General features: G+C 46.2%; 1 long non-coding RNA gene across 3 annotated transcripts in view; it reads left to right on the top strand.

The window, feature by feature from the left end:
- The window catches only part of LOC118721220, a 195,497-nt gene extending 182,554 nt beyond the window's left edge, over positions 1 to 12,943 (top strand). For all 3 annotated transcript variants that reach the window (XR_006741934.1, XR_006741935.1, XR_006741937.1), the window contains one exon: positions 12,841 to 12,943. This is a non-coding gene — a long non-coding RNA (uncharacterized LOC118721220). The remainder of the gene's footprint in view (positions 1 to 12,840) is intronic.
- Positions 12,944 to 22,226: the final 9,283 nt, after the last annotated feature.

The following is a 22,226-nucleotide window of genomic DNA, read 5'->3' as shown; positions in this document are numbered from 1 at the left end:
TCTACCCCATACTTGCTATGCAACCTTAGACAAGTGACTTAACTCCTCTGATTCTCAGAAGCCTCATCTGTTAGAGTTGGTTCTCAACCCTTTTTTGGAAATCAAAATCGCCCAGAGAACTTTTAAAAACACAGGTGTCGATGGCCCACCCTCAGCATTTTGGATTCACACGATGTGGAAAGGAGCTGAGTGAGGCATGAACATTTTTACAGAGGTCTTCGGGAGAGAATCAAAACCACCAGGCTGGGTGATCTTAAGGTCCCTTGTGGCTCTGGCCAATTGCATGTCTCCCGAGCAGACAGAAGAATTAATCAGTGGGCTTACTCTTACTGGGATGGACCCAGCTTTAACCTATACAGTGGGCAGGGGTGCAGGAGGAGCAGGAGGGGTTAGCTGGGAAGCTCAGAGTTGCCAGGCCTTAGGAGAAAGCAGAGCGTGGCGTGACCTCTGCCCTGGTGAGACTTTGCAGGGTTGATCTCTGGCAGCATCAAGTGGCTGCTCAAGAGTATTAGTCGGTGACAGTGAGCCCTTAATTAGCTGAGCAGCTGTGCTAGCTGAGGACCTTCCAGCCCTTTCCATGATGGCAGAGCTTCCCCTCCTACCTGGACTCAGGAAGCCTTGCTGTGGCCTGAGGTTTTAACCCCCCACTAGCCCTCACCGCCAGGAACTTCTCAAGGAAACTCTCCAGTGCATTCCAAGGTAACAATGGCACTGGCTTGGACTTGTTTAATTCTGAAATCAAGGTCACTAGGAAAGTACTGCGGCTATTATTTGTGTGGTTTGGGTTTTTTGTTTTTTTGTGAAGATCTTTTTTTTTTTTTTTTTTGGCAACATCTTTCTTTGCATTTGATGGTCCTGTCATCCCCAGAACTGTGCATGCTACTGATCCTGCCTGTATTCAAAGCTGTTATTAAGTGGAGTCTTTTAGATTTTAGAGAAATGATAATGGTTCCAAAGATGACAGAAAGTGGCAGCTGGTGACAAAAAAACCCTTGATAAGACGACAACAGTAAATCAAACTACCGCCACTTTTCCGTTTCATGTTTGTTAATACCACCTCGCCTTTTGAAGTTTAAAGCAAGGTTCAAAAAAGCCAGGTGCTGAATCATAATATTAAAGCAAGCAAGGAGCTCCATGAAAGCGAGGAGATCTGAGGGGGGAAGGCAACAAACACAGCTTTCAACTGCCTTTTGTCGGCCTTTCTGCAGATGTCACCAGTGGTTATCCCAGCAGCGGCTTCGGCTTGTAGCAGCGCCTCTGGCTGATTCCCGCGCTGCGTTTCAAGTGTCAATCAAAAAGGAAGGACGCAGCTTAGGTCCTGGTCATTGTCCTGTGAAAAGAGCCAAGCGTTTAACATTGATTTAGCTCCCTCAATATACAAAGATAGAGCCAGCTTTGTGCATCGAAAAGGGCCTTTGGCAAGGTTGCTTGTAGAGCAATTCCATCGCATGGGATGCGCCTTGGTTAAGCTGTCACACTGCGGTATCTGGAGCCCTCTGAAAAGTTATTCAGGACTGAGTGAGCAAATTAAAAAGAAATAGCACACTCCCCGCAAGAGCTGGTGGGAGAGGCCTGTTCCCATCTCTTGGTCTTGAACACAATTTCTACATACCCAGTGGTTTTGAAACTGGGGGGGGGGGGGGGGGGGGGGGATTAGGGCAGGAACGAGAGGAAGGCAGAAGGGGCAGCTTGGATTGTGACATTTCTCCCTGCAAATTCATGTGGCTGGCAGCTCAGGCGAGTTTCCACTGTCCTTACCTTCATTTATGTTTTATTTCCCATGAGCAGACTCCAGTTGGGCCAAATTTAGGGGGGGAGATGGGAGGGGGATGATTACACCAACATTCAAGTTTCATCAAATGACCTTGTTGCTTCTCTTCTTCTCTCCCTCTGTCTCCCCCTACTCCTTCTCCTCCTCTTTGCCCAACCACAGAATCACAGTTCAGCTTATATGTTGACTTTCCAACGGTGTGGTCTCGTGCCATGTGGACAGTCATCCTCAAATGACCTTACACTTCCCAGTCCTTCCCTGATCATCCCTAGAGTCAAGTTCCCAGAAACGCAGAGCAGGTCTTGGGCCACGTGGTGGTTGATCCAGTTTCAGAGTGTGATTGATGCTGCCTGAAGGCTCACATGCTCTCCTTCCTTTCCCAGTTTTCTCTGCAGTTGCATTGGGGTCTTGGGATAACTTTGAGCTCACAGGAATGTGACTAAATGCTATGTCACTTCTCCTTTGCAGTATTAATCATCAGTGTGCCTCATTCATCCTTTCTGCCCCTTTAGAGGCCATGTGTTGAAATGACAGAGCTAAGATGGAAGCAACTTCCATCTCTGAGTGAAGGCAGGCTCCCCAGAAGGTCACCTGACCTCAGGGGACTTATCATAAACAAGAATTTCACCCATCCTCTCTGATATGCCCAGCTTAGCTGGAAGTACCCTGATCAGGCTCTCGTGGAAAAGGGGTGGTTCTGAAATTTTGGCTAGCCGTAGAGCTTTTTCCAGCAGCTGATCTAACCTGTGTAAATTTAGCAAGGCGATAAATGGAAACACAGCAACACAAAAAGGGTTCATTTTCCATTTAGCCAAAGTTCTGAGTTCTCAGCAATGAATAGTCTGTCACCCTGAGATACCATCTCTTCATTTGTGCCCACCGCCATGCCATCTGCAATTACTTTGCCAAATTGTCCTTTGGCTGCATCTGCCTGTTAACACCTTGACTAAGAATTAACCAAACCATCTGCTTCTTTCACTCTTGAACCCAAGCTAGTGAGTATAACAGGAAATAAATCAAATGTGCTGACGAGTGCCACTGCTGATTTTTTGGTCTCCAGGCTCAGCTGCCCCTCAATACCAATTAGCAATTCCATCACATGTCCTTAGTGTCTTCTGCCTCTTCTTAGCATATTACATATTACTTTCAATTTCACAATAAAACAGTAAGGGTACTTGACCTGGTTTTCTTAAAATTCCTACCTATACCCCACAAGCTTTTCTGCACATCCCTCCCCTATATCAAAGGATTACTCCTTTCATCCCAGGATGAGCCTGTCTTCTGGATCTCCTCCCTTAGAACATTGCTGGACTTATTTTATTCCTAGAATTTCCATTATTTGAGAATACAAACCAGGTTCTCCTGATAGGCCTTTGTACAGAGTAGCTTACTAACATTTTCCCTTTTTCTCATTCCCGGCCATCACTTGACCCACAAAAGTCTGTTTTCTGTCTTATCTATTTAAACTGCTCTGGCAAAGGCCACCGGTGCCATCCATGTTATGGCACAGGCACACTTACAACATCATCTTGTCTCCACCTGTCTGTACCAAGTAGACTCTTAACCACTGCTTTCCCACCTTGTTCTCCAAACTTTGTTTCCAAGATGTTATTTTCTCCTGGCTTGCCTTTCCCTTCTCCAGCTTCTCTTTCTACATCTCTTACCAGATTCCTGTCCCTTTGAATACCATCCCTCCCCTGAATGCCACCCCCTAGCTCCAATTGTGGCCCTCTTTCTTTTCAACTCAAGATTTCTGAAATAGCCTTCATGGTGCTGGTTGGAATCTGGGAAAGGGAAGGGTTAAAAAATTCCAACTCGCTATTTGTGGAGAGAGGAATCTCCTTGGCCCAGATTTCGGCTCCATAATAGAGTACTAGTTCCCCAAATGCAGTTGGCTTGTACAGTATTGGAAATAGATATGGCTCAGATTGTACCAAGGACTGGGTGTCCACCAATGTTATGTATGATGCTAGGCATCTGCACAGAACTCCACATATGAAGTTTCTTAGATGTGTGACAATCCTTTTGCTATGGAATGGTTACAGCAGTAGACCTGGGACTAGATGAACAGTTTGGCAACTGGCTGCTGCTTCTCGCCCCAATGCATCTGAATATGCTCTTATTCACCTGTAAACTCCAATGCCTTCTAGGGATCAAACTTAAAGCAATTTCAGGAGCAGTGAAATTATCTATCTTCTTTTGCTCTGTTCCGAGATGCATCTCTGAAGACCATCTTTGCTTGACTCTGCTTTCTATCTTTCCAACAGAAAAATTCTTCACTGCCTCTCAATGATCATTAACCTTAGTTAGTAATTTCACATATGAATGTTTGTCTTCATTATAACTCTAAACACCTGAGTCAGAGAGCAAGTTCTTTATTCCTTATGGTCCTGACACTCACATCTACATAAACCCATATTTATACTGAACAAGGATGAAGGGAGGGTTTCCTCAACCTTTTTCTTCTTACTGTAAACAAAAACGCTTCTAAACTATAAGGATGATCTAATGTCTTTATCCTTGAAAAAGAAGAAGAAGAAGAAGAAGAAGAAGAAGAAGAAGAAGAAGAAGAAGAAGAAGAAGAAGTAGAAGAAGGAGAAGAAGAAGAATGCATGCTGGTTTTATCAGAGACACAACCTCCCTGGGCATCTGCCTGTGGCAACTAGTTTAACCTTTTTGACTGCAATTGCTAGTTTGCTAGACCAGTGTTTTTCAACCTTTTTTGGGCAAAGGCACACTTGTTTCATGAAAAAAATCACGAGGCACAGCACCATTAGAAAATGTTAAAAAATTTAACTCTGTGCCTATATTGACTATACATAAAGTAATTCTCTTGAATAGGAATCAAATAAACACAAAGAAAGTATTTTATAATTACTTTATTATGAAATATTAAGTAAACAAAATGGTGAAAAATTATAAAATTCTTGTCTTGTCTGCACCTACGGCACACCAGGCAACATCTTGCGGCACACTAGTGTGCCGCGGAACAGCGGTTGAAAAACGCTGTGCTAGACCAAGTCATCAACTTGAACTGATCCCTTCTCCTGGTCTGAAAGGTGACCTGGGTTACATGCAGATACACACTGATTTGGTGACTTCCTACTGGCTTCCTAGTCATGATGACAACTCAGCTTTGATTCTTAAGCTGCAATTCATTTTCAGGCATTGGCCAAGCTTTTAAACCACAACAGACAGCAAAGGCGATACGTCTCTAGTCTGGGAAAGGTGAAGTCACAGAACATTAAAAGAGAAAGAATAAAAATACCACAAATCCACAGACCAGCCGAAGCCAATGTCATATGACGTGTGACTTTGTTTACCCTGACTGGGGGTGTCAGCTCTGAGACTGGGGGCGAGGCCGGCGGGTGAGGGAGGCCTGGTCGCAGATAGGAGTCACCCGCACATGGAGTGTACGAAAGACTTAAGGGGCCCTTTGGGTCTTTCCATCCAAAGACTGTCTTTTTCTCCCAGCTGCTGCTCAGGGCCACAGGGTAAAGCAAGTCTGATTTAACCACATCACTGGCCTTTCGTTACAATGCCTCGTCCCACCGCAGTGCTCGTGTCATGGGGAACATTTATTGTGATTTTTAGCGACAGCTGAGCCATAGTACTACCCTCTGTGCTGAAGTGCATGCAGTAAGAGTCGGGCAGCCCCACCCGGAAGCGCTCACTACGTGCATCTCAGATGCTACAAACTGAAACTGATAATGACCCTTTTGGTCAGAAGACGTCAAACCACAGCAAAAGGACCACAGGTACTGCTGGGCTGCTCACGATTGGGCTGCCTTCAGTCCACTTTGGTCTGAGCCGGGCTCCATGGTTCTCCCTAATGGCTGCTGTCACCTCACTCAGTGCCTCTAGCACACGTGGGTCTTGTGCCACTTCATTCATGGACAACCAGGAAGTTAAGAGTTTCCCTGTCACCCAAACAGCCAAAGGAAAGTGCAACCAAGAAAAAGGAATCCGAACACATAGCCACATAATTTCAAAAGGAACAAAATCTTCCTCTAGCGTTCTGATGGAATCCAATCTTCAAGTGTCCGCTAAAGGAAATTTACATGGGGTGGGGGGAGGAGAAGCAGGATGTGAGGAGAAGTGGAAAGGAAAAAAGGTGCATTTCAGACCAGGCCTGTGGAGGCTGTGTCCATCCCTACCCAAGACCTGACCTTGCTCCCATTTGATTTATTGCAATTCATCAAAGTAGTTAAAATCGATATGAAAATCTGCATTCCACCTGTCCTGGAATAAACTAGCCACCGGGGAGGCAGGCTGATCAAATACATTCATTCTGGTTCCATTTGGCTTTTGCTATATCAATAGCAGAGACAGAGATGTGACTGAGGCAATTCTCTGGATAATTCACTGGTGACATCTAGTTTCAACCTCTGAGAAACGGGAACAGTGAAGAGGCTGCCTTGAGCTTCCACGGAGGCAGCGGGGGCCCAGTGTCACAGACAGGACTACCTATGGGTTCAGGCTGCTGGGGGCAACCCCAGCTCCAGTGCCCACAAGCTGGGTGGCCATGGGCAATCGAACTCTTGCACACCTCAGCTTCCTCAGCCGGAGAAGGAAGAGGCAGCCGTGATGGCAGCTGCCTCCATGCTGTTGTGAGGATTAAGTAAGATAATGTACATAAAGCACTTGAAACTACCCGGCATATAGCTATCGGATATAGTTATCACCATTATTTCACGTTAGTTTATTGTAAAAACACTCAGTTCTCCGTGGACAACGACTTCATTTGGGAGATTAAAGAGAGCAATGAATACATGACAGAAAATGTAAAGCAGGTTAGCTGTATAAAATGTGGGAGGTATAGAAGATCAGAGAAGAAAATTAAACCATGAGATTCACCTGTAATAGCATTGCTAAAGAGATAACTCATGTTAAATTTGGGCATACATTACTTGAGAGAGAGATGTGATAAATATGTATATAAAGAGATTACTTATGTAAATTATGTAACTATCAACATTCATACTTATAACTGGTTGTATTGTGTGCACACATACAAATATGGATACTGTACGTCTGTATTGCATATCACGCGGATTATACAGGATGTCCCGTTTATCAGGGCCCGCCCTCGTCACTTCAGGAAAGAGGATCCACTGTGAATCCTCGCCCATGCCCATGGCTGACGGCCTCACTTCCTTCTTTCCGGTCTCTGCCTAGATGACCCCCCTCACACAGGCCACTAGGGACCCTAAGAGACAGTGTTCCCCTAAACCTTCCAACCCCTGGCCCTGCTTTGTTTTATAAGAGCTACTTCTGTGTGTGTCATCCTTACTGAGAGCAAAAGCCTCAGCCACCAGGCGCCTCTCCCTCACAGTACCGCCGGCTCAGCCCTTGTTCGCTCTGTGTTTGTGGAATGAATGCATGTCCAGTTCCGACCTCTTTCTCCACTGCCCAACGCTTTCCCGTGAGTCTGGGCCGGGCTTCTTTAGCCATCAATTACCGTGCTCTGAGGAAATGCAAACTTCACGTAAATCCTCTCCCAAACGAAGCACAGGGAAGACGGTAACACCGCGAAGACCCACACATGGACTAGTTCCAGTTGTTTTCCTTCGGTGCCTGCGGTTTTAGAGCTCATTAGAACTCGCTTACCTAGAGAAGATGGTGCTTTGTTTATGCTTTGCTTTCATGGCTCCTTTGTGTCTACCCAGCACTTCTGGCTTTCCCTTCACCTGTGTTTTCTACCATTAGGATGGAATCTCTTAGGACAGGGCCCCAGGGCTCCTTCTGAGCCTTTCCCCGGCGGCCTCACTTTTGGAAAGAGCTGAGCTGAAGGGTGTGGGAGGAATCACATCAGCCTTTCCTTTTTATTCTGGAGCTAAGCTGAGTGGGTCCCCAGACTGCACCGAGGAGGACTGGGGGCTGCATGAAAGGTTACATTTGGGGTCAGAATTTAATTCTCTAGCGAGCGAGGGGCAGTTGGCTTCCCTCTAACCCCCAGTCCTCCTCTTTCTAAACAGAAAAGAGCCAAGGTTGTGGAATATTAATATGGTGTTTACTCTGATGGCTGCATGAAAGGACCATAGTTGTTTCTAGGAGATGAGATCTCAACGTAACCTCCACAGGGCACAGTGAGATGCAGGGAGAGTGGTTTGAAAGCCAAAGAAGACACAAAGCAAGGGAGAAAACCACCTCCCTCCTGACAGTGGAATGAGAAGCTGGTCAGAAAGCTTTACCCACAAAATGGGTTTACGTCTGTGGTCGGCAAACTACGGCTCACTGGCTCCTTGAGTGTGGCTCTTCCACAAAATACCACGGCCTGGCCGAGTCTATTTTGAAGAAGTGGGGTTAGAAGAAGTTTAAGTTTAAAAAATTTGGCTCTCAAAAGAAATTTCAATCGTTGTACTGTTGATATTTGGCTCTGTTGACTAATGAGTTTGCTGACCACTGGCCTAGGATGTCAACTGTGGAAGGTTGGTGTGATGGCTGGCTTTATGTGTCAGCTTGGCTAAGCTATGGCACCCAGTTGTTGAATGAAATGTCAGTATAGATGTTGCTGTGAAGGTCATTTTTAAAATGTAGTTAACATCTGCTATCGGTTGACTTTAACTAAAGGCAATTACCCTCAATAATGCGGGCGGGCCTCATCCAATCAGTGGAAGGCTTTAAGAGCAAAAACTGAGATTTTTCTAGAGAAGGAGAAATTCTACTCATCCCAGCCTGCCCCAGGGCTTTTGGACTTGCCAGGCCCACAACTGTGTGAGACAGTTCCTTAAAATAATTCCTCTGGGCTCTGCTTCTCCAGAGAACACTGACTGACACCGTGGGGAAGCAGCATCTGCTTGGAAGTGGGAGAGATCGGCAGGGACAGTGTGCCAAGGACACAGGGGGAGGGACTCAAAGGCATTCCTATCGCCACTGCCCCAAATGCCCAATGCGGCAAGCCCAGGAGAGTAACTGGGACGCGATGTCAGTAAAGAAGAAAGCCTTTGCCTCGGGGACCAGAGCGGCTGACAGCCATCACCTTGACTTTGGAGGGCGTCAGGGAGAAGTAAGTGACCGGTCACGCCTGCTAGCATGTGCTCCACACTTCCCAAAGCTGCCCCCACATTTCCTCGTTTCGTGGCCACACCAACCCTGCACGTTGGCAAGGGCCAGGCTGAGTACGCCCATTTCACAGATCAGAAGGAAAAGAGCTCCTGGGAGCCCCAAGGCTGGGGGCTCACAGATGCCTTGAAGAGAGGGAATAGTGTTACAAGGGCTTCCAAGGTGAGACAGTTGGGAGGCTGGGATCCATCTCTCTGCATTCACCTGTGACTGAGCTGGCTCCCGCACCAATACAAGACATCCTGCACGTCAGAAATGGTCTACCTGAGCACGGTCCCGAAGGGAGGCCCTGTGGATGAAGACATGTCTCTCCAGAGAGTGAGGGGAAAGGCTTTGGAGGACACGGTCCTTTCTAGGGGATGATGAGTGGTGGCAACAAAAGTTACCCATGGGCAGAAACAGCTGGGGAGCCATCTGTCCGGGAGAAGCCTACGGCCTGTTTCATTACCCCTCTTCCTGCATTGTGAGAGGCCTGGCCGCTGACAGGAGGCGGTTCACTGCAGAGGGAACAGAAGGAAACCAGTTGGCACTTGTATAACCTTGGCCTCATTAGCATCCGAGCAAAGCCCACTGGACTATTGACTTCCAGTAAATATCCACCCACCAGGAAGATCCCCCCCAGCCCCGCCTCAGGGGCGTTCAGACTCCAGATGGGGCCTTCTTGTGCCTCCATCCTGGGCTGGCTTTGTCCTCCAGGAGCCACTCCTCCCCACCCAGGATCCGAGCTCAGAAAACACTGTCTTCCTTCGGTGGGGACCCTGGGCGGTGGGGGGCGGGGGGGAGAAGGAAGGAGACCTCCGTGGTCACCTCTCTGAAAGTCTCCCATTCTCTCGCTCCCAGGGGCCAAACAAATAAACCTCAGAAAGGCGGTGCGGCAAGTGAAGCGTACACAATTATATTTCCAACTGCTTTGAAAAACTTTTATTTCCATACAGCAAATGACACATTATCTTTCCGGAGGTCAAGGAATAATGCAGTCGGATTCTTTTGACACTGCGGGAGTTAATGTTTCTAGTTGCCATTGTGTCCTGTGCAGAGAAAGGCGGCCGGTCACCTGGGGGTTAGCACAACACTGCGCGGGGAAGGTGGAATCCACCAGAAGTGCTTTGAAAACATTGGACACTATTGTGTGGGCGGGTTCCTCCATGGCCCCGCTGTGCAACGGGCCTCCGGGTGCTAAGGAGATGAGCGCTGCGAAGTTTGGAGTGTCAGGGGTAGGACTCTCCTGAAGGTGCCTTCATAGTTTCCTCGAATTTAAGGACTTTGGTTTGTTAATAGTCATTGAAGCAGGTAATTCAATTGAAGTGTCACTCGGATATAATAATTGCCAAGGAAATTGAACCACAAAGAAATAACCATAAATTGCAACTTAACGTTTATTAGAGTCCTTGGCGCTACTAACGTTTCCCCAGGTATCTTCCCTCCCATCTTTTGAATGTGCCTCCTCGTTCACGCTGCCCTCTCAGTAATACCTTGGCTTCTTCCTGGATTTTCAATGGGTGCCTTTGGCCCCTCTTAAAATGCTTATCCTTGCACAGTGCTTGTTTCATTAATCATCTGGGGAGAACTTCAGCTAAACTCTTCATTGTCAAATGTCAAGTCCCACTCATTCTGCCTACAACGTTTTCTTTGCTTTTGTAGGTTGAAATGATGCTTCGTATGTTGAAAGGACTGGGGGAGTATCCACTGCTGTTACTGTGATTCTACACATTTTCTTAATAGGAAACCATCTTTGCAAGGGTTGTATTATGACACCACTGAACTATGGCCAGGACTTAGAACAATACAAGAAGCCACCTTACCCTCCCCAGGTGGCCTTGCTTGGGAACATTACTATTACTACTATCGTTATTCATTACTATTACTACTATCGTTATTATTTCCAATTGATGATGAGGAAGGAAACACTTCACCTCCTGATGCTATGGAATGCACAGCCTGCTCCTTTCTTATTCCACTCCCACAATCACCCCTGCCCAGGATTCTGATCCGTCGTCACGACCACGGCTCCCCTTCCTCTCACCTACCCCATTTTACTCCTAGGAAACATCTGGTGAGAGACTGGTTTATGACAGGAGACCCAGTCAGAACTCAGCCATGTCTTCATTCCCAGGAGCCTATAGCAAGCTTTCAATTCAATTAAGGGAGAAAAACATGGAAGGGAGACAACGTGACAAAGACAGCACAGGGAGAGTGAATAAAAGAAAGGAAGGGAGAGAAGCATGGGGAGGAAACGAGGATGTAACCACACGCCTCCTGGATAAAATCTGTGACGTAGAGTTAAGTCTGTGTGTGTGCGTGCCCGCGCGCGCGGGAAGGAGGGGGAGGTTAAGATGCCAAGTATGTTCCCCAAAGGACTGTAACTATAGGAAGTCTCTATTTATGAAGACAGACAATAGGAACAATTCACCAGAATGAAAACAGGTACATGTAAGGTTGTCAGGATCATAAGGATTATTTTCTCCATTTTTTAGACTTTCAATTATGCACCATCTGCATAACAGAAAAGTGGGAGAAATGTTAAGAGCGGTGGAGAGGCACAAACACAGCTGCCCCTTCTAAGCCCCTGACTCTGTGTTGTGTTGAAGTCCATGGCCTGGGAGCAGGGAAAGATGGTCTGAAGTTCTACCCTCAGGGTGTGCCCCTGTTGTCTTCACTCAGAGTCCCCCCAAAAAAACTCTCCTAAGGATAAGCTGAAGGAAAGCTGGAAGCCAGGGAAGAGCTTTATGTAGGAATGTGCTGACCCCAAAGGACCTATTTAAAATTCCTTAGAAGTTAAGTATTGCCAGAACAGCCCATGGCAGCTCTTACATGAATCTTCCTGAATGTTTGAATTAGAAATTTATCGCCCATGGTAGTGTGTGTGTGTGTGTGTGTGTGTGTGTGTGTGTATGTGTGGCATGAAGAACCCAAAAGTACCCCATTGTCCGAGGACAATGTAATTAAGTACAAAATGTTTGGGTCCCTGAAGTCACCCAGACTTGTCATCCCCACTTGGCAATGGAGTGAAGCCTGCTGGGCCTCAACCGTGGCCATGGCTAAATGAGGGTAATTTAGCTGGCTTCATTGGGTTGCTATGCGAAGGAGAAGGTCTAAGGTTTGTGATGTGTGTAACAAGCTTCGGGTAGTTTAAGTACCCCACCGGTGTTCCCACTTCCTTCTGAACCAAGGAGTCCTGTTTATTCCTCCTTACCTCACTGAACCCTCCTACTTCAAAAGAATGTAAAACAACACTCTGGGATGACCTTGCTCGTTATCACATGCATTCAGATGTGCCACTGACTAAATCGTGACCCTTAAAATGTTCTTTCCACACACAGTGGCGAAGTCTTGTAAAACACACCTGCTTGACAAGTTCCAGTGTCTGAAGGGGTTGGTGAGGTGCTCTGGAGGAACCCTCGCTGGACTAGGATCCAGCAGTTCCAGGCTTAGATCCAAATTGCCACAAGCACCGTGAGATGCTTTGGACAAGACACTGCTTCTTAGGACCTCAGTGGTCCCCTCTGTAAAATGAGGGGAAATGGCCAGAAGCAGGAATTTTAAACACATTTAATCTAGTACTTTCCTGTTCAAATGGAGTCCTACCTCTAACAGAGATGCTCTGGCTGTGGCAGGGGGCAGTGCTCCGTGACTCCTTCCCAATTGATGGCTCTCTCACTCTCAGTGGTTGGTGGTTTGCCTTGAGATCCATCTTCAAGGCCATAGAGCAAGGCCTGGAAACCACAGGTTGTTTACACTCTTTCAAATCACTTGACAATCTAACAGTCCACAATTTTACATATGTCTATCCTAATTTATCAACATTTCATCACAGGGCATGACTATTTTGTAACGTATTGTCGTCCATATATACCAAAGCATATTATCACATTGCTTTGTTGACTTCTGTTGCTGGAGAGTTAAAGAATATTCAACTCAGGACTTTGCTTTCCTGAGTGCCTGCTATTTTGCTTTTTATTCTGATTTTCCCCCCCTAATTTTCCTTCATCCCTGCTGTTTTCCAGAAGGAATCCCCATCTTGCTGATACTCTTCTGCATTGAATTTCCCTGCTGACTTCCTTACCTGGATTGCCTCGCATGTTTGACAGTGAACAAGGAGGTAGGATGCTTGCCATTTGGTTGGATGCTCTCTTTGTGTGTGTGTGTGTTTCTATAGATTTCTGTCCCATGCTCTTCCCCCTTCCTCCAGACATCCTCTAAATGGGTCCAAAGACCAGCAGCAACAGCATTACCATGGAGGCTCTTTAAAAATACAAATTCTTGGGTCTCATCCCATTCTTACTGAATCAAAACCTCCAAGGTTGAGGTTAGGAAAGCAGATGATAATATTAGCTTCCAAAGTGAATGTTCATCTCCTTAAATTAAAAAAAAAAAAAAAAAAAAAAAAAAAAAAAAAAACCTTTCAAATGACTCTCCCCCGTCTCTCCATCTCTCGCTCCTCGGCTTCATCCCCCTCAGTTCTCATTCCAATTACCAGCTGACTGGTGGATACCACTGCTACTTAAATGCGCTCCCACTCTGGATCCCTAATCATGCCCATTGTGCTCCTCAAAGCTAAGTCAAGAATCGCTGCCTTTTTATTGCCCTCTCCATATATATTGTGGAAGGAAGCAGGTCCCTGTGCTTTTGTTGTCTCTACTTCTGGGCTCGGCTCCATTTGCTGGTGAACAGGCCTTATCTTCCCTCTCCCCCTCTAACTACCATAACATTCGGCATCCTTTCATGTCTGTGCTTTTAAAGTAAATCTTTGGACAATTAAAGATATGAAATGGCTAAATAGAGTTCTGCAGGCGTTGTTCTCTCCTTTTTAAAGGTTTAATCACACTTAATGGCTCTCTTCAAAACTTGAATTTTCCATTTTGGTGTTCTGACTCCATTGAAAGAGTTTACTAATATTCTTTCAAAAGTATTCTCTGCTCAAATGAGCTATTCAATGGAGCTTTAGGCCATTCTATAGGATGGATGTTTCATGGGAAATAACTTAAAGGGAGATCAGAGTTGGGGGTGCCATTCCTCACTACAGGTTTTGTTAGTTAAACCATAATCATTAATACGGGATCCATTAAATGTTAGTGTGAAGGGACAAGAATAACCATTTAGGTAAAAGAGCATGTTTCAAGTCCTGTTTCAAATGCAATTTAAATACCCCTTTCCCTGAAGATAGTTTAGTTTGGCCTTGCGAGTCTATAAATAGGAACCGGTAATAAATTCTCCTTTCCTCCCTCCCTTCACCTCCTCTCTATTTTTCTTGCTCAAAAGTAGTAGACAACGGAACAGTGAAAAGTAAAAGGAAAGCATTGTGTGACCAATGTCTGTTTCAGATTGTTGTAAACAAATTGTCTTGACTCTTCCCAGTCTTGGTCCCGCTGAGCTGTATCTTGTTCTGACTTGTCACCGTCAGGCTTAGGAAGCTGGCCGGACACTGAGTACCCCCTGGGTCATACTCACAGTCCAAACGATAGAATTTGCTCCTTGCAAGGGAAATTTAGTGGAAAACAAAAGCCGGTACTTCCTGACAGCATCTTTATTAACCCCTGGTCTCTCTGGTGGGCTAAGTGACTTGGATAATGCATGTGATGCTAATGAGATACATGGGCTCAGATAAGGAAAACTGATGCTATGTGTCTGTGACCTAATAGGGACACCCCGTCTCCCTGCTGCCTTCTAGCTGGCCTGCCTCCTGCTTTCCCTACTTCTTTCTTCCCACAAGTAGCCTTTGAGTACCTGCAACATGCTCAGTAGCGTGCTAAGTGCTAGGACAAGTTTAAGAGAATTGTGACCTGATCTTGAGGAGTTTAACCAAAGAAAGAAAGACATATTGAAGGTAATGGAAAGAACCCCGAGGACATGACCTGCGATCCAGGCCATGGTGGTTCACCAACTACATGATCTCCGAGAAGGCATTTCAACTCTGAGACTCTGTGTCTCCTTCGTGGAGAGAGTTGCTGAGAAGTTACTGCTTCTAAACGTACTCATTATTTACTTAAGCTCCAGGAGAGCAGGGACCTTGGCTGCTATTCACCTCTGCATCCCTAGTGCCTAGAACAGTGGCTGGCATAGAGCAGGCGCCCCATAAATAGTTGCTGAATGGATGGATGCATGTGATACAGTTAAAGAACTCTTCGTGAAGCCTGAGCTGCTGACCTTGACCTGAGTTTGTAGGCTTGGTAGGATTTACACTGGACAGAGGAGGAGGAGAGCATTTCAAAAAGAGAGCAGCAGAGGGAACAAAATGGGGTCAAACAATTTCCGTTTCAAAGGTTCCAAACAGACCAGTTTGCACTCAGCAGTGATGGGTGGGTCTGGGAAGAGTGGATGCGGGCTAGGTTTCCGAAGGCCTTAAATGCCAGGATTAGCCAGGGGGGAGATGGTGAAGGTTTTGGATCCTGGGTGTTATTTGAAGAAGTAATATTTTAGGAAGATTAATCAGGCAAAATATTCAAGACTGAAGGTGGCAGAGAAATAAATTAAGAGGATGTTGCAATAACTGAGGTACTGGGTGACAAGACCTGAATTAGAATCACGGAAATGGGAATCAGAAGGAAGGGAGAAAGCAGGAATTGATGGAACGGGTCACTGAGGAGCTATGAAGAGATGAGGGAGGAGAAAGCATTTAAGGTATAGAGACTGGAGTTCTGGTAGAATAGAAATGGGCAGGGAGGCCACTTATGAGAGAAATATAATGCAATCACTTGCAGTTATTTTGGGGTGTTGGTAGAATATCTGAGGGAAATGTCCAGCAGGCAGTGGTATATGTGGGGCTGGAGAAAGGAATGTGGGTGAGGACCAAAGGTAACAGACGTGGAAGCCATTTCCTTGGAGGTGGCTGGGTAGATATGGCTTCTTTAAAGAAGAGCAGAGATGCCCTGGCCAGTTTGGCTTGGTGATAGAGCGTTGGCCTGCAGAGTGTTTGATTCCTGTTAGGGGCATATGCTGGGGTTGTGGGCTTGATCCCCAGTAGAGGGCATACAGAATGCAGCCAATCAATGATTGTTTCATCATTGATGTTTCTATCTCTCTCTCTCTCTGAAATCAGTAAAAATAAAGAAGAGCAGAGGCCCCAGGGCAGAACCTGAGTGACAAGGGAGGCACGACTCCAAGACATTTCGGGCTAATGAGATAGGATATTTGAAGGTCCTGATATATAATTGGGATAGAGATCATTATGAAGAAAATCCTTAGTGTAAGAGAATGGTCAAGAATATCAAATGCTAGAGATGATGTCAAGGAAAATGAAAAATTAGAAAAATTAGAAAAGATCATTAGATCTGCCCATTAGGAGATCATTGAGAAGAACAGGAGACAGAAATATTTTCCTACAAGGGAACTAATTTCACTGGGGAATTTTACACATTCCCAGAACTCATGTTGGAAACTCCTCTGTTCCCTTATCTTCTCCAATCCACAAGGAATGTCACATGGGGAAGTCGTTATAAGCCATGTGATGGCAGCCCAGTCTGTGTTCCCCACTAAGAGCAGGTCAACAGTTACTGATTAATCACCCACTCTAAGAGGAGTGACTGGTTTCTTACCCCTGACACCTGCCATCACCACTTTTTTGTTTTGCCTTCCTCTGGAACCAAGGTTTTATAAATAATGGGTTTAAGACAGATGTGGGAAGTCATAACTAAATGCTCAACAAGCCTTGATGAAGATTTGGGCTTCTACAAGTTTAGTTTTATTGCAGAGAGACATGTTGGGGAGTTGGGTTCCATTAGCTATAGAGCTGAGCTAACATATCAGAGAAGGGTGACAGGTAGCAAAGGATGAGGAACCAGGCCCACATATATGCTAGGTTGCTGGCTAGAGACTTGCTAACATGTGGGGTGCATTTTAAAATAGCTCATCTCTAAGATACTTCCCCCAATCTGCCCATTTAGGCATGGCATTCATTTAAAAGTGGTTTTCAACCTTTCTAATGCCACAACACTTTAACACAGTTTCTCATGTAGGCTGACCCCCAGCCATAAAATTATTTTTGTTGCTACTTCATAACTGCAATTTTGCTACTGTTATGAATCCTAATGTAAATATCTGTGTTTTCCGATGGTTTTAGGCCAGTGGTCGGCAAACTCATTAGTCAACAGAGCCAAATATCAACAGTACAACGATTGAAATTTCTTTTGAGAGCCAAATTTTTTAAACTTAAACTTCTTCTAATGCCACTTCTTCAAAATAGACTCACCCAGGCCATAGTATTCAGGCCATAGTATTTTGTGGAAGAGCCACACTCAAGGGGCCAAAGAGCCACATGTGTCTCGCGAGTTGCAGTTTGCCGACCACAGTCTTAGGTGACCCGGCTAGCGGTTTTCAACCTGTGGGTTGCGACCCACCGGTTGAGAACCCCTGCTTTAGAGCCTACTGATTTAAAGGGACAAAGCCATGAATCCACAAGGACAGGTCAAGCTTACAATAGGGAAATTATACTGTGTCTCCACCCCCATCATCCCTTGGTTTACATTAACCCTAATGAACAAATGACTCGCAACAAAGCATAAAACCACAGTTTGACTTTTTAAGATTCATCTCAATGTCCCTAAAAGCTGGTGATAAAAGATGGTTTCATATTTTCTTAGCATAACTAACTTGGCTCACCTGTTCTGATAAAGCACAAGGCTAGGAGGTGGGAGGGAGGTGACTGAGGTTCATTTGCTTGTTCAGTTAGGGAAAGTTTCTTCAATTTAGCAATAAGACTCTATGATAGGCTTGTCCTGGAGATGTGGATGTGAAAGCAACATCTCTGCCCTCAAGAGATGCTAATGCAGTGGCTGAAGCAGATGCAGATTACAAAACAAAGTGCAAAGAGAGAGCTGGCGATTCAGAATGAAAGGATGTGTGGGGAGGAAGTCCTGCCCTGACTGGAGGTCACAGGGAAAGGTCACAAAGACTTTTTGCAGGGACCTTAGAAGCAAGATGTCTCTCTTCTATCCTCAAGAGTCAATGCCTTTTCAGAGTCACTGCAGGAACGTGCTGTCTCGGTCTCCCCCCCCCCCCCCCCTATTCCCTCTCCTCTGAGGAGGGGAGAAAAGCCAGTCACTACCAGAGAAAGCAGAGTAGGGTTTATGGCGCTTGTGAATACTTTCAGGCCAGCTTCCCCATCTAGACTAAACGGAGGACAAATTAGGACCTTCCAGAAGTCAGGACCTGCCAGCTCAGCTTCCACAGGGGGGCAGTGGGGGAGGGTGTCCAGGGGCTGGTGGATTAGTGCTAACTGGAATGGACCAGAGAAGGGCGATGGCAAGCAGGAGATGAGCAACTGGGCCCACAGGGAACTTTCATGGAAGGAAATGGCCAACTGCCGATGGGTCTCTGGAGGAAAGCAAGAAAGTGGTGGGAGGGGCACACATGGCTTTCCCAAGACTGGAGGGAGGTCACTCACCCCCTGTGATTTTTGCACAGCCTTATCAGAAAGGCAGGGTTTCAGCTTTGGGCTTAACTTGGGTCCCTTTCTCTTACTTGCTCTGGAGCATGACCTTGGGGAGAACCAACATTCTCATTTGCAAGGCTTTGCATTGACTCCCAAACTGTCCCCCAAGAATGAGTCCTCCATTTATATCAGGTTTTCACTTCCTACTCTCTTATCACCTGACTTCATTTCCAGGAGACCCTTGCAAGATTAGGAAGCGACTTTCACCTTTGTTGATGGGGGTACAGGAGCCTAGTGAGCTAATGGCACCCACCGAGGCAGCTGGGCAACAGGGGGTCTGACCCATCCCCATCCCCATCCCTCAAGAATGTTCACTACAAAGCTGTCAGCAGGACCCATGCAGGGGCACTGGAGGCTGGGACAGTGTTGTGGGCCCAGAGCTTCTGCATTTGCTGGGGCTCATTGTGAAAAGCTGTGGAGAGGGTCCTTGGGCCTCTTTTTGACTTGACCACACTTTCACTTTTTGTTCTTCAAACTCTGATAGCAGAGACTTGCCAATAAGAGGGTTTGATGGGGGACAGCAAGCAGGCTGATCCCGAACCCTTGAATGATGGAGGAGGAAGCACCCAGGGACAGGAGGGCCAGAAACAATCCCAGCTGACTGCTCTGTGCAGGCCCCGAGTCAGCCGTTCCTGGCTCTAGCAGATTCCCCTAGATGTCTAAGAAAGACATCCCTGCAATGTTTCCATTTCCAAGAGAAATCGCTCCTCTCTCTGCATGTTTCCTTCAACTCTCAGCAAGATCCGAGCAAGCACACGAAGGTTGTAAACCTGCTACTTCACTGAGGCTGTTTATTTCCAGTCGACAAACACTGCGCCAATGTTCACTTCAATTAGGAGACACACTTGACAATCTGACTACTCCATCTGATGCCTCTAGGGCAGATTTCAGCTCTTCCCGGAAGGAATGGGCCAACACCAGATCCGTATGAATAAAATATACAGGCAAGGAACGCTCGCAGCAGTTTGGGGAAACCACCTTCTGCAGCGAGGAGAGTTAAATGCTGACATGAAAACATTTTTTTCACATAAATAAAGCATGGAGCTCAAGCTGGAGGGAGGCTGGGGATTCAGAGTGGAAGCTACTTGCCCTTTCTCTGCCTGGAGTTGGGAATTGAGTGAGAATCCGTACCAAAGGGTCTGAGACCTTAGTAATTCTGCAGGAGAAACAGTGGCAGCAGAGTTACACTCCCTAAGAACCTTACTAGTTTATTTCAGCTTTAAGATCCTCCTGGCAAACAGAAGTTCTCCTTGGTGTCTAATTGCAATCCTTCTGTTGAATCACCTCTCTTTGTTACTACCCTGAACACAACCAGAAAAGCAACTCAGTCTCTGGCTTTCTGTGGCCTGGGAGCGGAAGGCAGAGACCAGCGCCCACCCACGGAGTTCTTTCTATGCTGAATGGACCCTGGCTCCATGCTCCTCTCTCCCTGGCAGGAACAGACTGAATAAGAGGTCAGACTCCTGTTGCACTGCCCAGCTGCCTCGGTGGGTGCAATGGGTGCCATAAGCTCACTAGGCTCCTGTATCCCCATCGGCGAAGGTGGAAGTCAGTTCCTTCCTCATCTTTCAAGGGTCTCCTGGGAATAAAGTCAGGTGATAAGTTTGTTAGGGACCCACGCATTTGATTATTTGGTTCCTGTTTTTGGAGCTTGCCTGGTCTCAGGTGCAGTGAACTTCTGGCGACAGCTCGGTCACTGAGTTCAGAAATGAAAACGAAAACTGCCTTTAAGTCAATGTATCTCAGACTGGACATTCATCTAGTTCCTGGATAGGTAAGCCTGGCTTATCTTAACTACCTGTATTTGTATATGTTTTAAAAAGGACCTCACTCAGCTTCTACATAAGCTTGTTAATAGAATGAGATCCATTTTATAATACTGACAGGTATATACCCTTTTTTAAAAGGGCATTATAACCAGCTGTTGTTAGAATAGAAAGAAATCTCTTGAGTATGACATTACCACCCCTGTTTCACTTATCATCAATACGTTGTATTTCTATTATTAGCAAATGCTTATAATAGTACCTAATTAAATGTTCTTGGATTTACACTAGCAGTATTTGGTAAATCTCTTGTTATTTTCATTCATTCATTCATTCATTTATGAGAGCCTAGCATGAATGAGGATGCTGGGGAAGATACTCATTTCCTCCTTCCAGGAGAGAGAAGGACAGACAGCCTGTGCAGAATGAAAATAAGCAGAGGGGAAGAGGCATCAGCTCTGTGCTGAGGAGTGGGCAGGCTTGACCCGAGACTCAGAATGGGAGCAGGAGGCTGTGGTGGAGAAAAGGGTGACAAGGACATTAGTAGGCGCAGAGTCCCAGCTGAGACAACACAGATCTAGAGCCGAGAACTGCGTTCTGTTTTCTTCATCCTTTTCCCTCCTTTCCCCACAGCCTCTCCTCCACTTTCCCTCTCCCCACCACCAGGCTTCTCTTCACTCCCTCTCTTTCATCCTCATGACTTAACACTATTTTTTTTTTTTTATCTCACCCCCAATCCAGGTATATTTTAATAGAAATAGACAACAATCAGATATCTAAATCTTAGGCGTTTCTTACAGGCATTGTTTCAAAAATGCCCACGCTGGGAGGAGAGGACCCACAACAGCCCGATGCTGGGAGCCAGCACCCCCTGCTCCGCTACTCATTGGCTCTAGGTCTTCCCAGGAGTCAGGGGAGACCCATCATTCTGGCCTTTATCCCTGCCACCAGCTGCATTTCTTCTACACGTTTGAACAACCAGAGAAGCTGATGAAACCTGAAGAGAACAGCGGGTGAGCCCCTGGAAATCCCTCAGGGCCTAAAGCAGAGGATGTGGGTGGACGCCACTTGCATGTTCACCATCCCCAATGCTAACCAGAAAGTGTGTGGACAGTCTGATCATCGAGGTCGCCCTTGCACAAATACAATGTCAACAGGAACGTTAAAAAGTCTCCCTAGAACAAAGTCCCATTTGCATGATTAGAGATTCTTTCCATCTGGTCCATACCACCCATGCAGCCCCAGATAGCAGAGTATCAAAACTACGCCCGCCTGCTCTGGTTTTCACTAGTTTATAAAAAGAGAAATTGCCCTGATAGTGGCCAGGGCGGCCACGCCGTGCCGCATTCCCTCGCGCCCAAATCCATCTGGCTGTGCTTTTGAGCTAAACATCAGGCATCCTCAGACCTCATAAATTGCCATCCCTCTGCCCATTTAGAGAACAGACATTCATGACTTGATCTCAATCAAACAGTGTAAAAACCCAAACAAAATTACATCTGGACAGACCAATGGGATGCCAGATTTTTGCTTGATGAGAAGGGAAATAGCTCAACCCTGGCCCCTTGAAACACAGGCTGTATCTCAAAAAAAAAAAAAAAAAAAAATGCTCATGGAACCTGGTCGCTGCGACTCTGAGTCGCAGAGACCAGGTTCCCTTGTAACATACCACATAAACTGGATATGGAGCTCATTTTGCTCAGTGCTTTGTGACCTGGAAAACAATTTTTGGAACCTTAGGAAGAAATTAGTCCACGTCCATCCCCACCGCCCCCAAATGCACTGAGCATCATTTTCTGCCTCCATAGCCCAGGTGAACAGCAGCCAGCGAACTGGGGGGGAAAAAAAAGTGCACTGATGATTTCCTGACACAGTTAACAGGCTGTTATAATTCTGTCCTGCTCTGTGTTCACGTCAGTGTCCGGGGAATCGGAAGGCTACCATTACAAGAGAAAAATAGGCGCTCCTCACTCTGCCTGGCATCTGGGCACAAAGTAGCTGCAGAGGGAACAGCAAAGCACTGTGTCAACCGGTAAGATGGTCCATCATCCACAAACCCGTTACTAGTACAAAGTTTGAGTGAATTTTCCGCAAAAAAAACAATTGTTTGGTTGTGAGGGTGGGCAGAAGTGCGTTGTATTTTTTTTAAGATGGAGATGTCCCCTTTGGAAACAAAAGTAGGGTTACTTGTGCTGAG

Source organism: Pipistrellus kuhlii, unplaced genomic scaffold, assembly GCF_014108245.1.
Source record: "Pipistrellus kuhlii isolate mPipKuh1 unplaced genomic scaffold, mPipKuh1.p scaffold_m20_p_18, whole genome shotgun sequence".
In the NCBI taxonomy this organism is placed as follows: domain Eukaryota; kingdom Metazoa; phylum Chordata; class Mammalia; order Chiroptera; family Vespertilionidae; genus Pipistrellus; species Pipistrellus kuhlii.
Note: the sequence above shows the minus strand (reverse complement) of the source record. Positions and strands in the feature narration are given on the sequence as shown.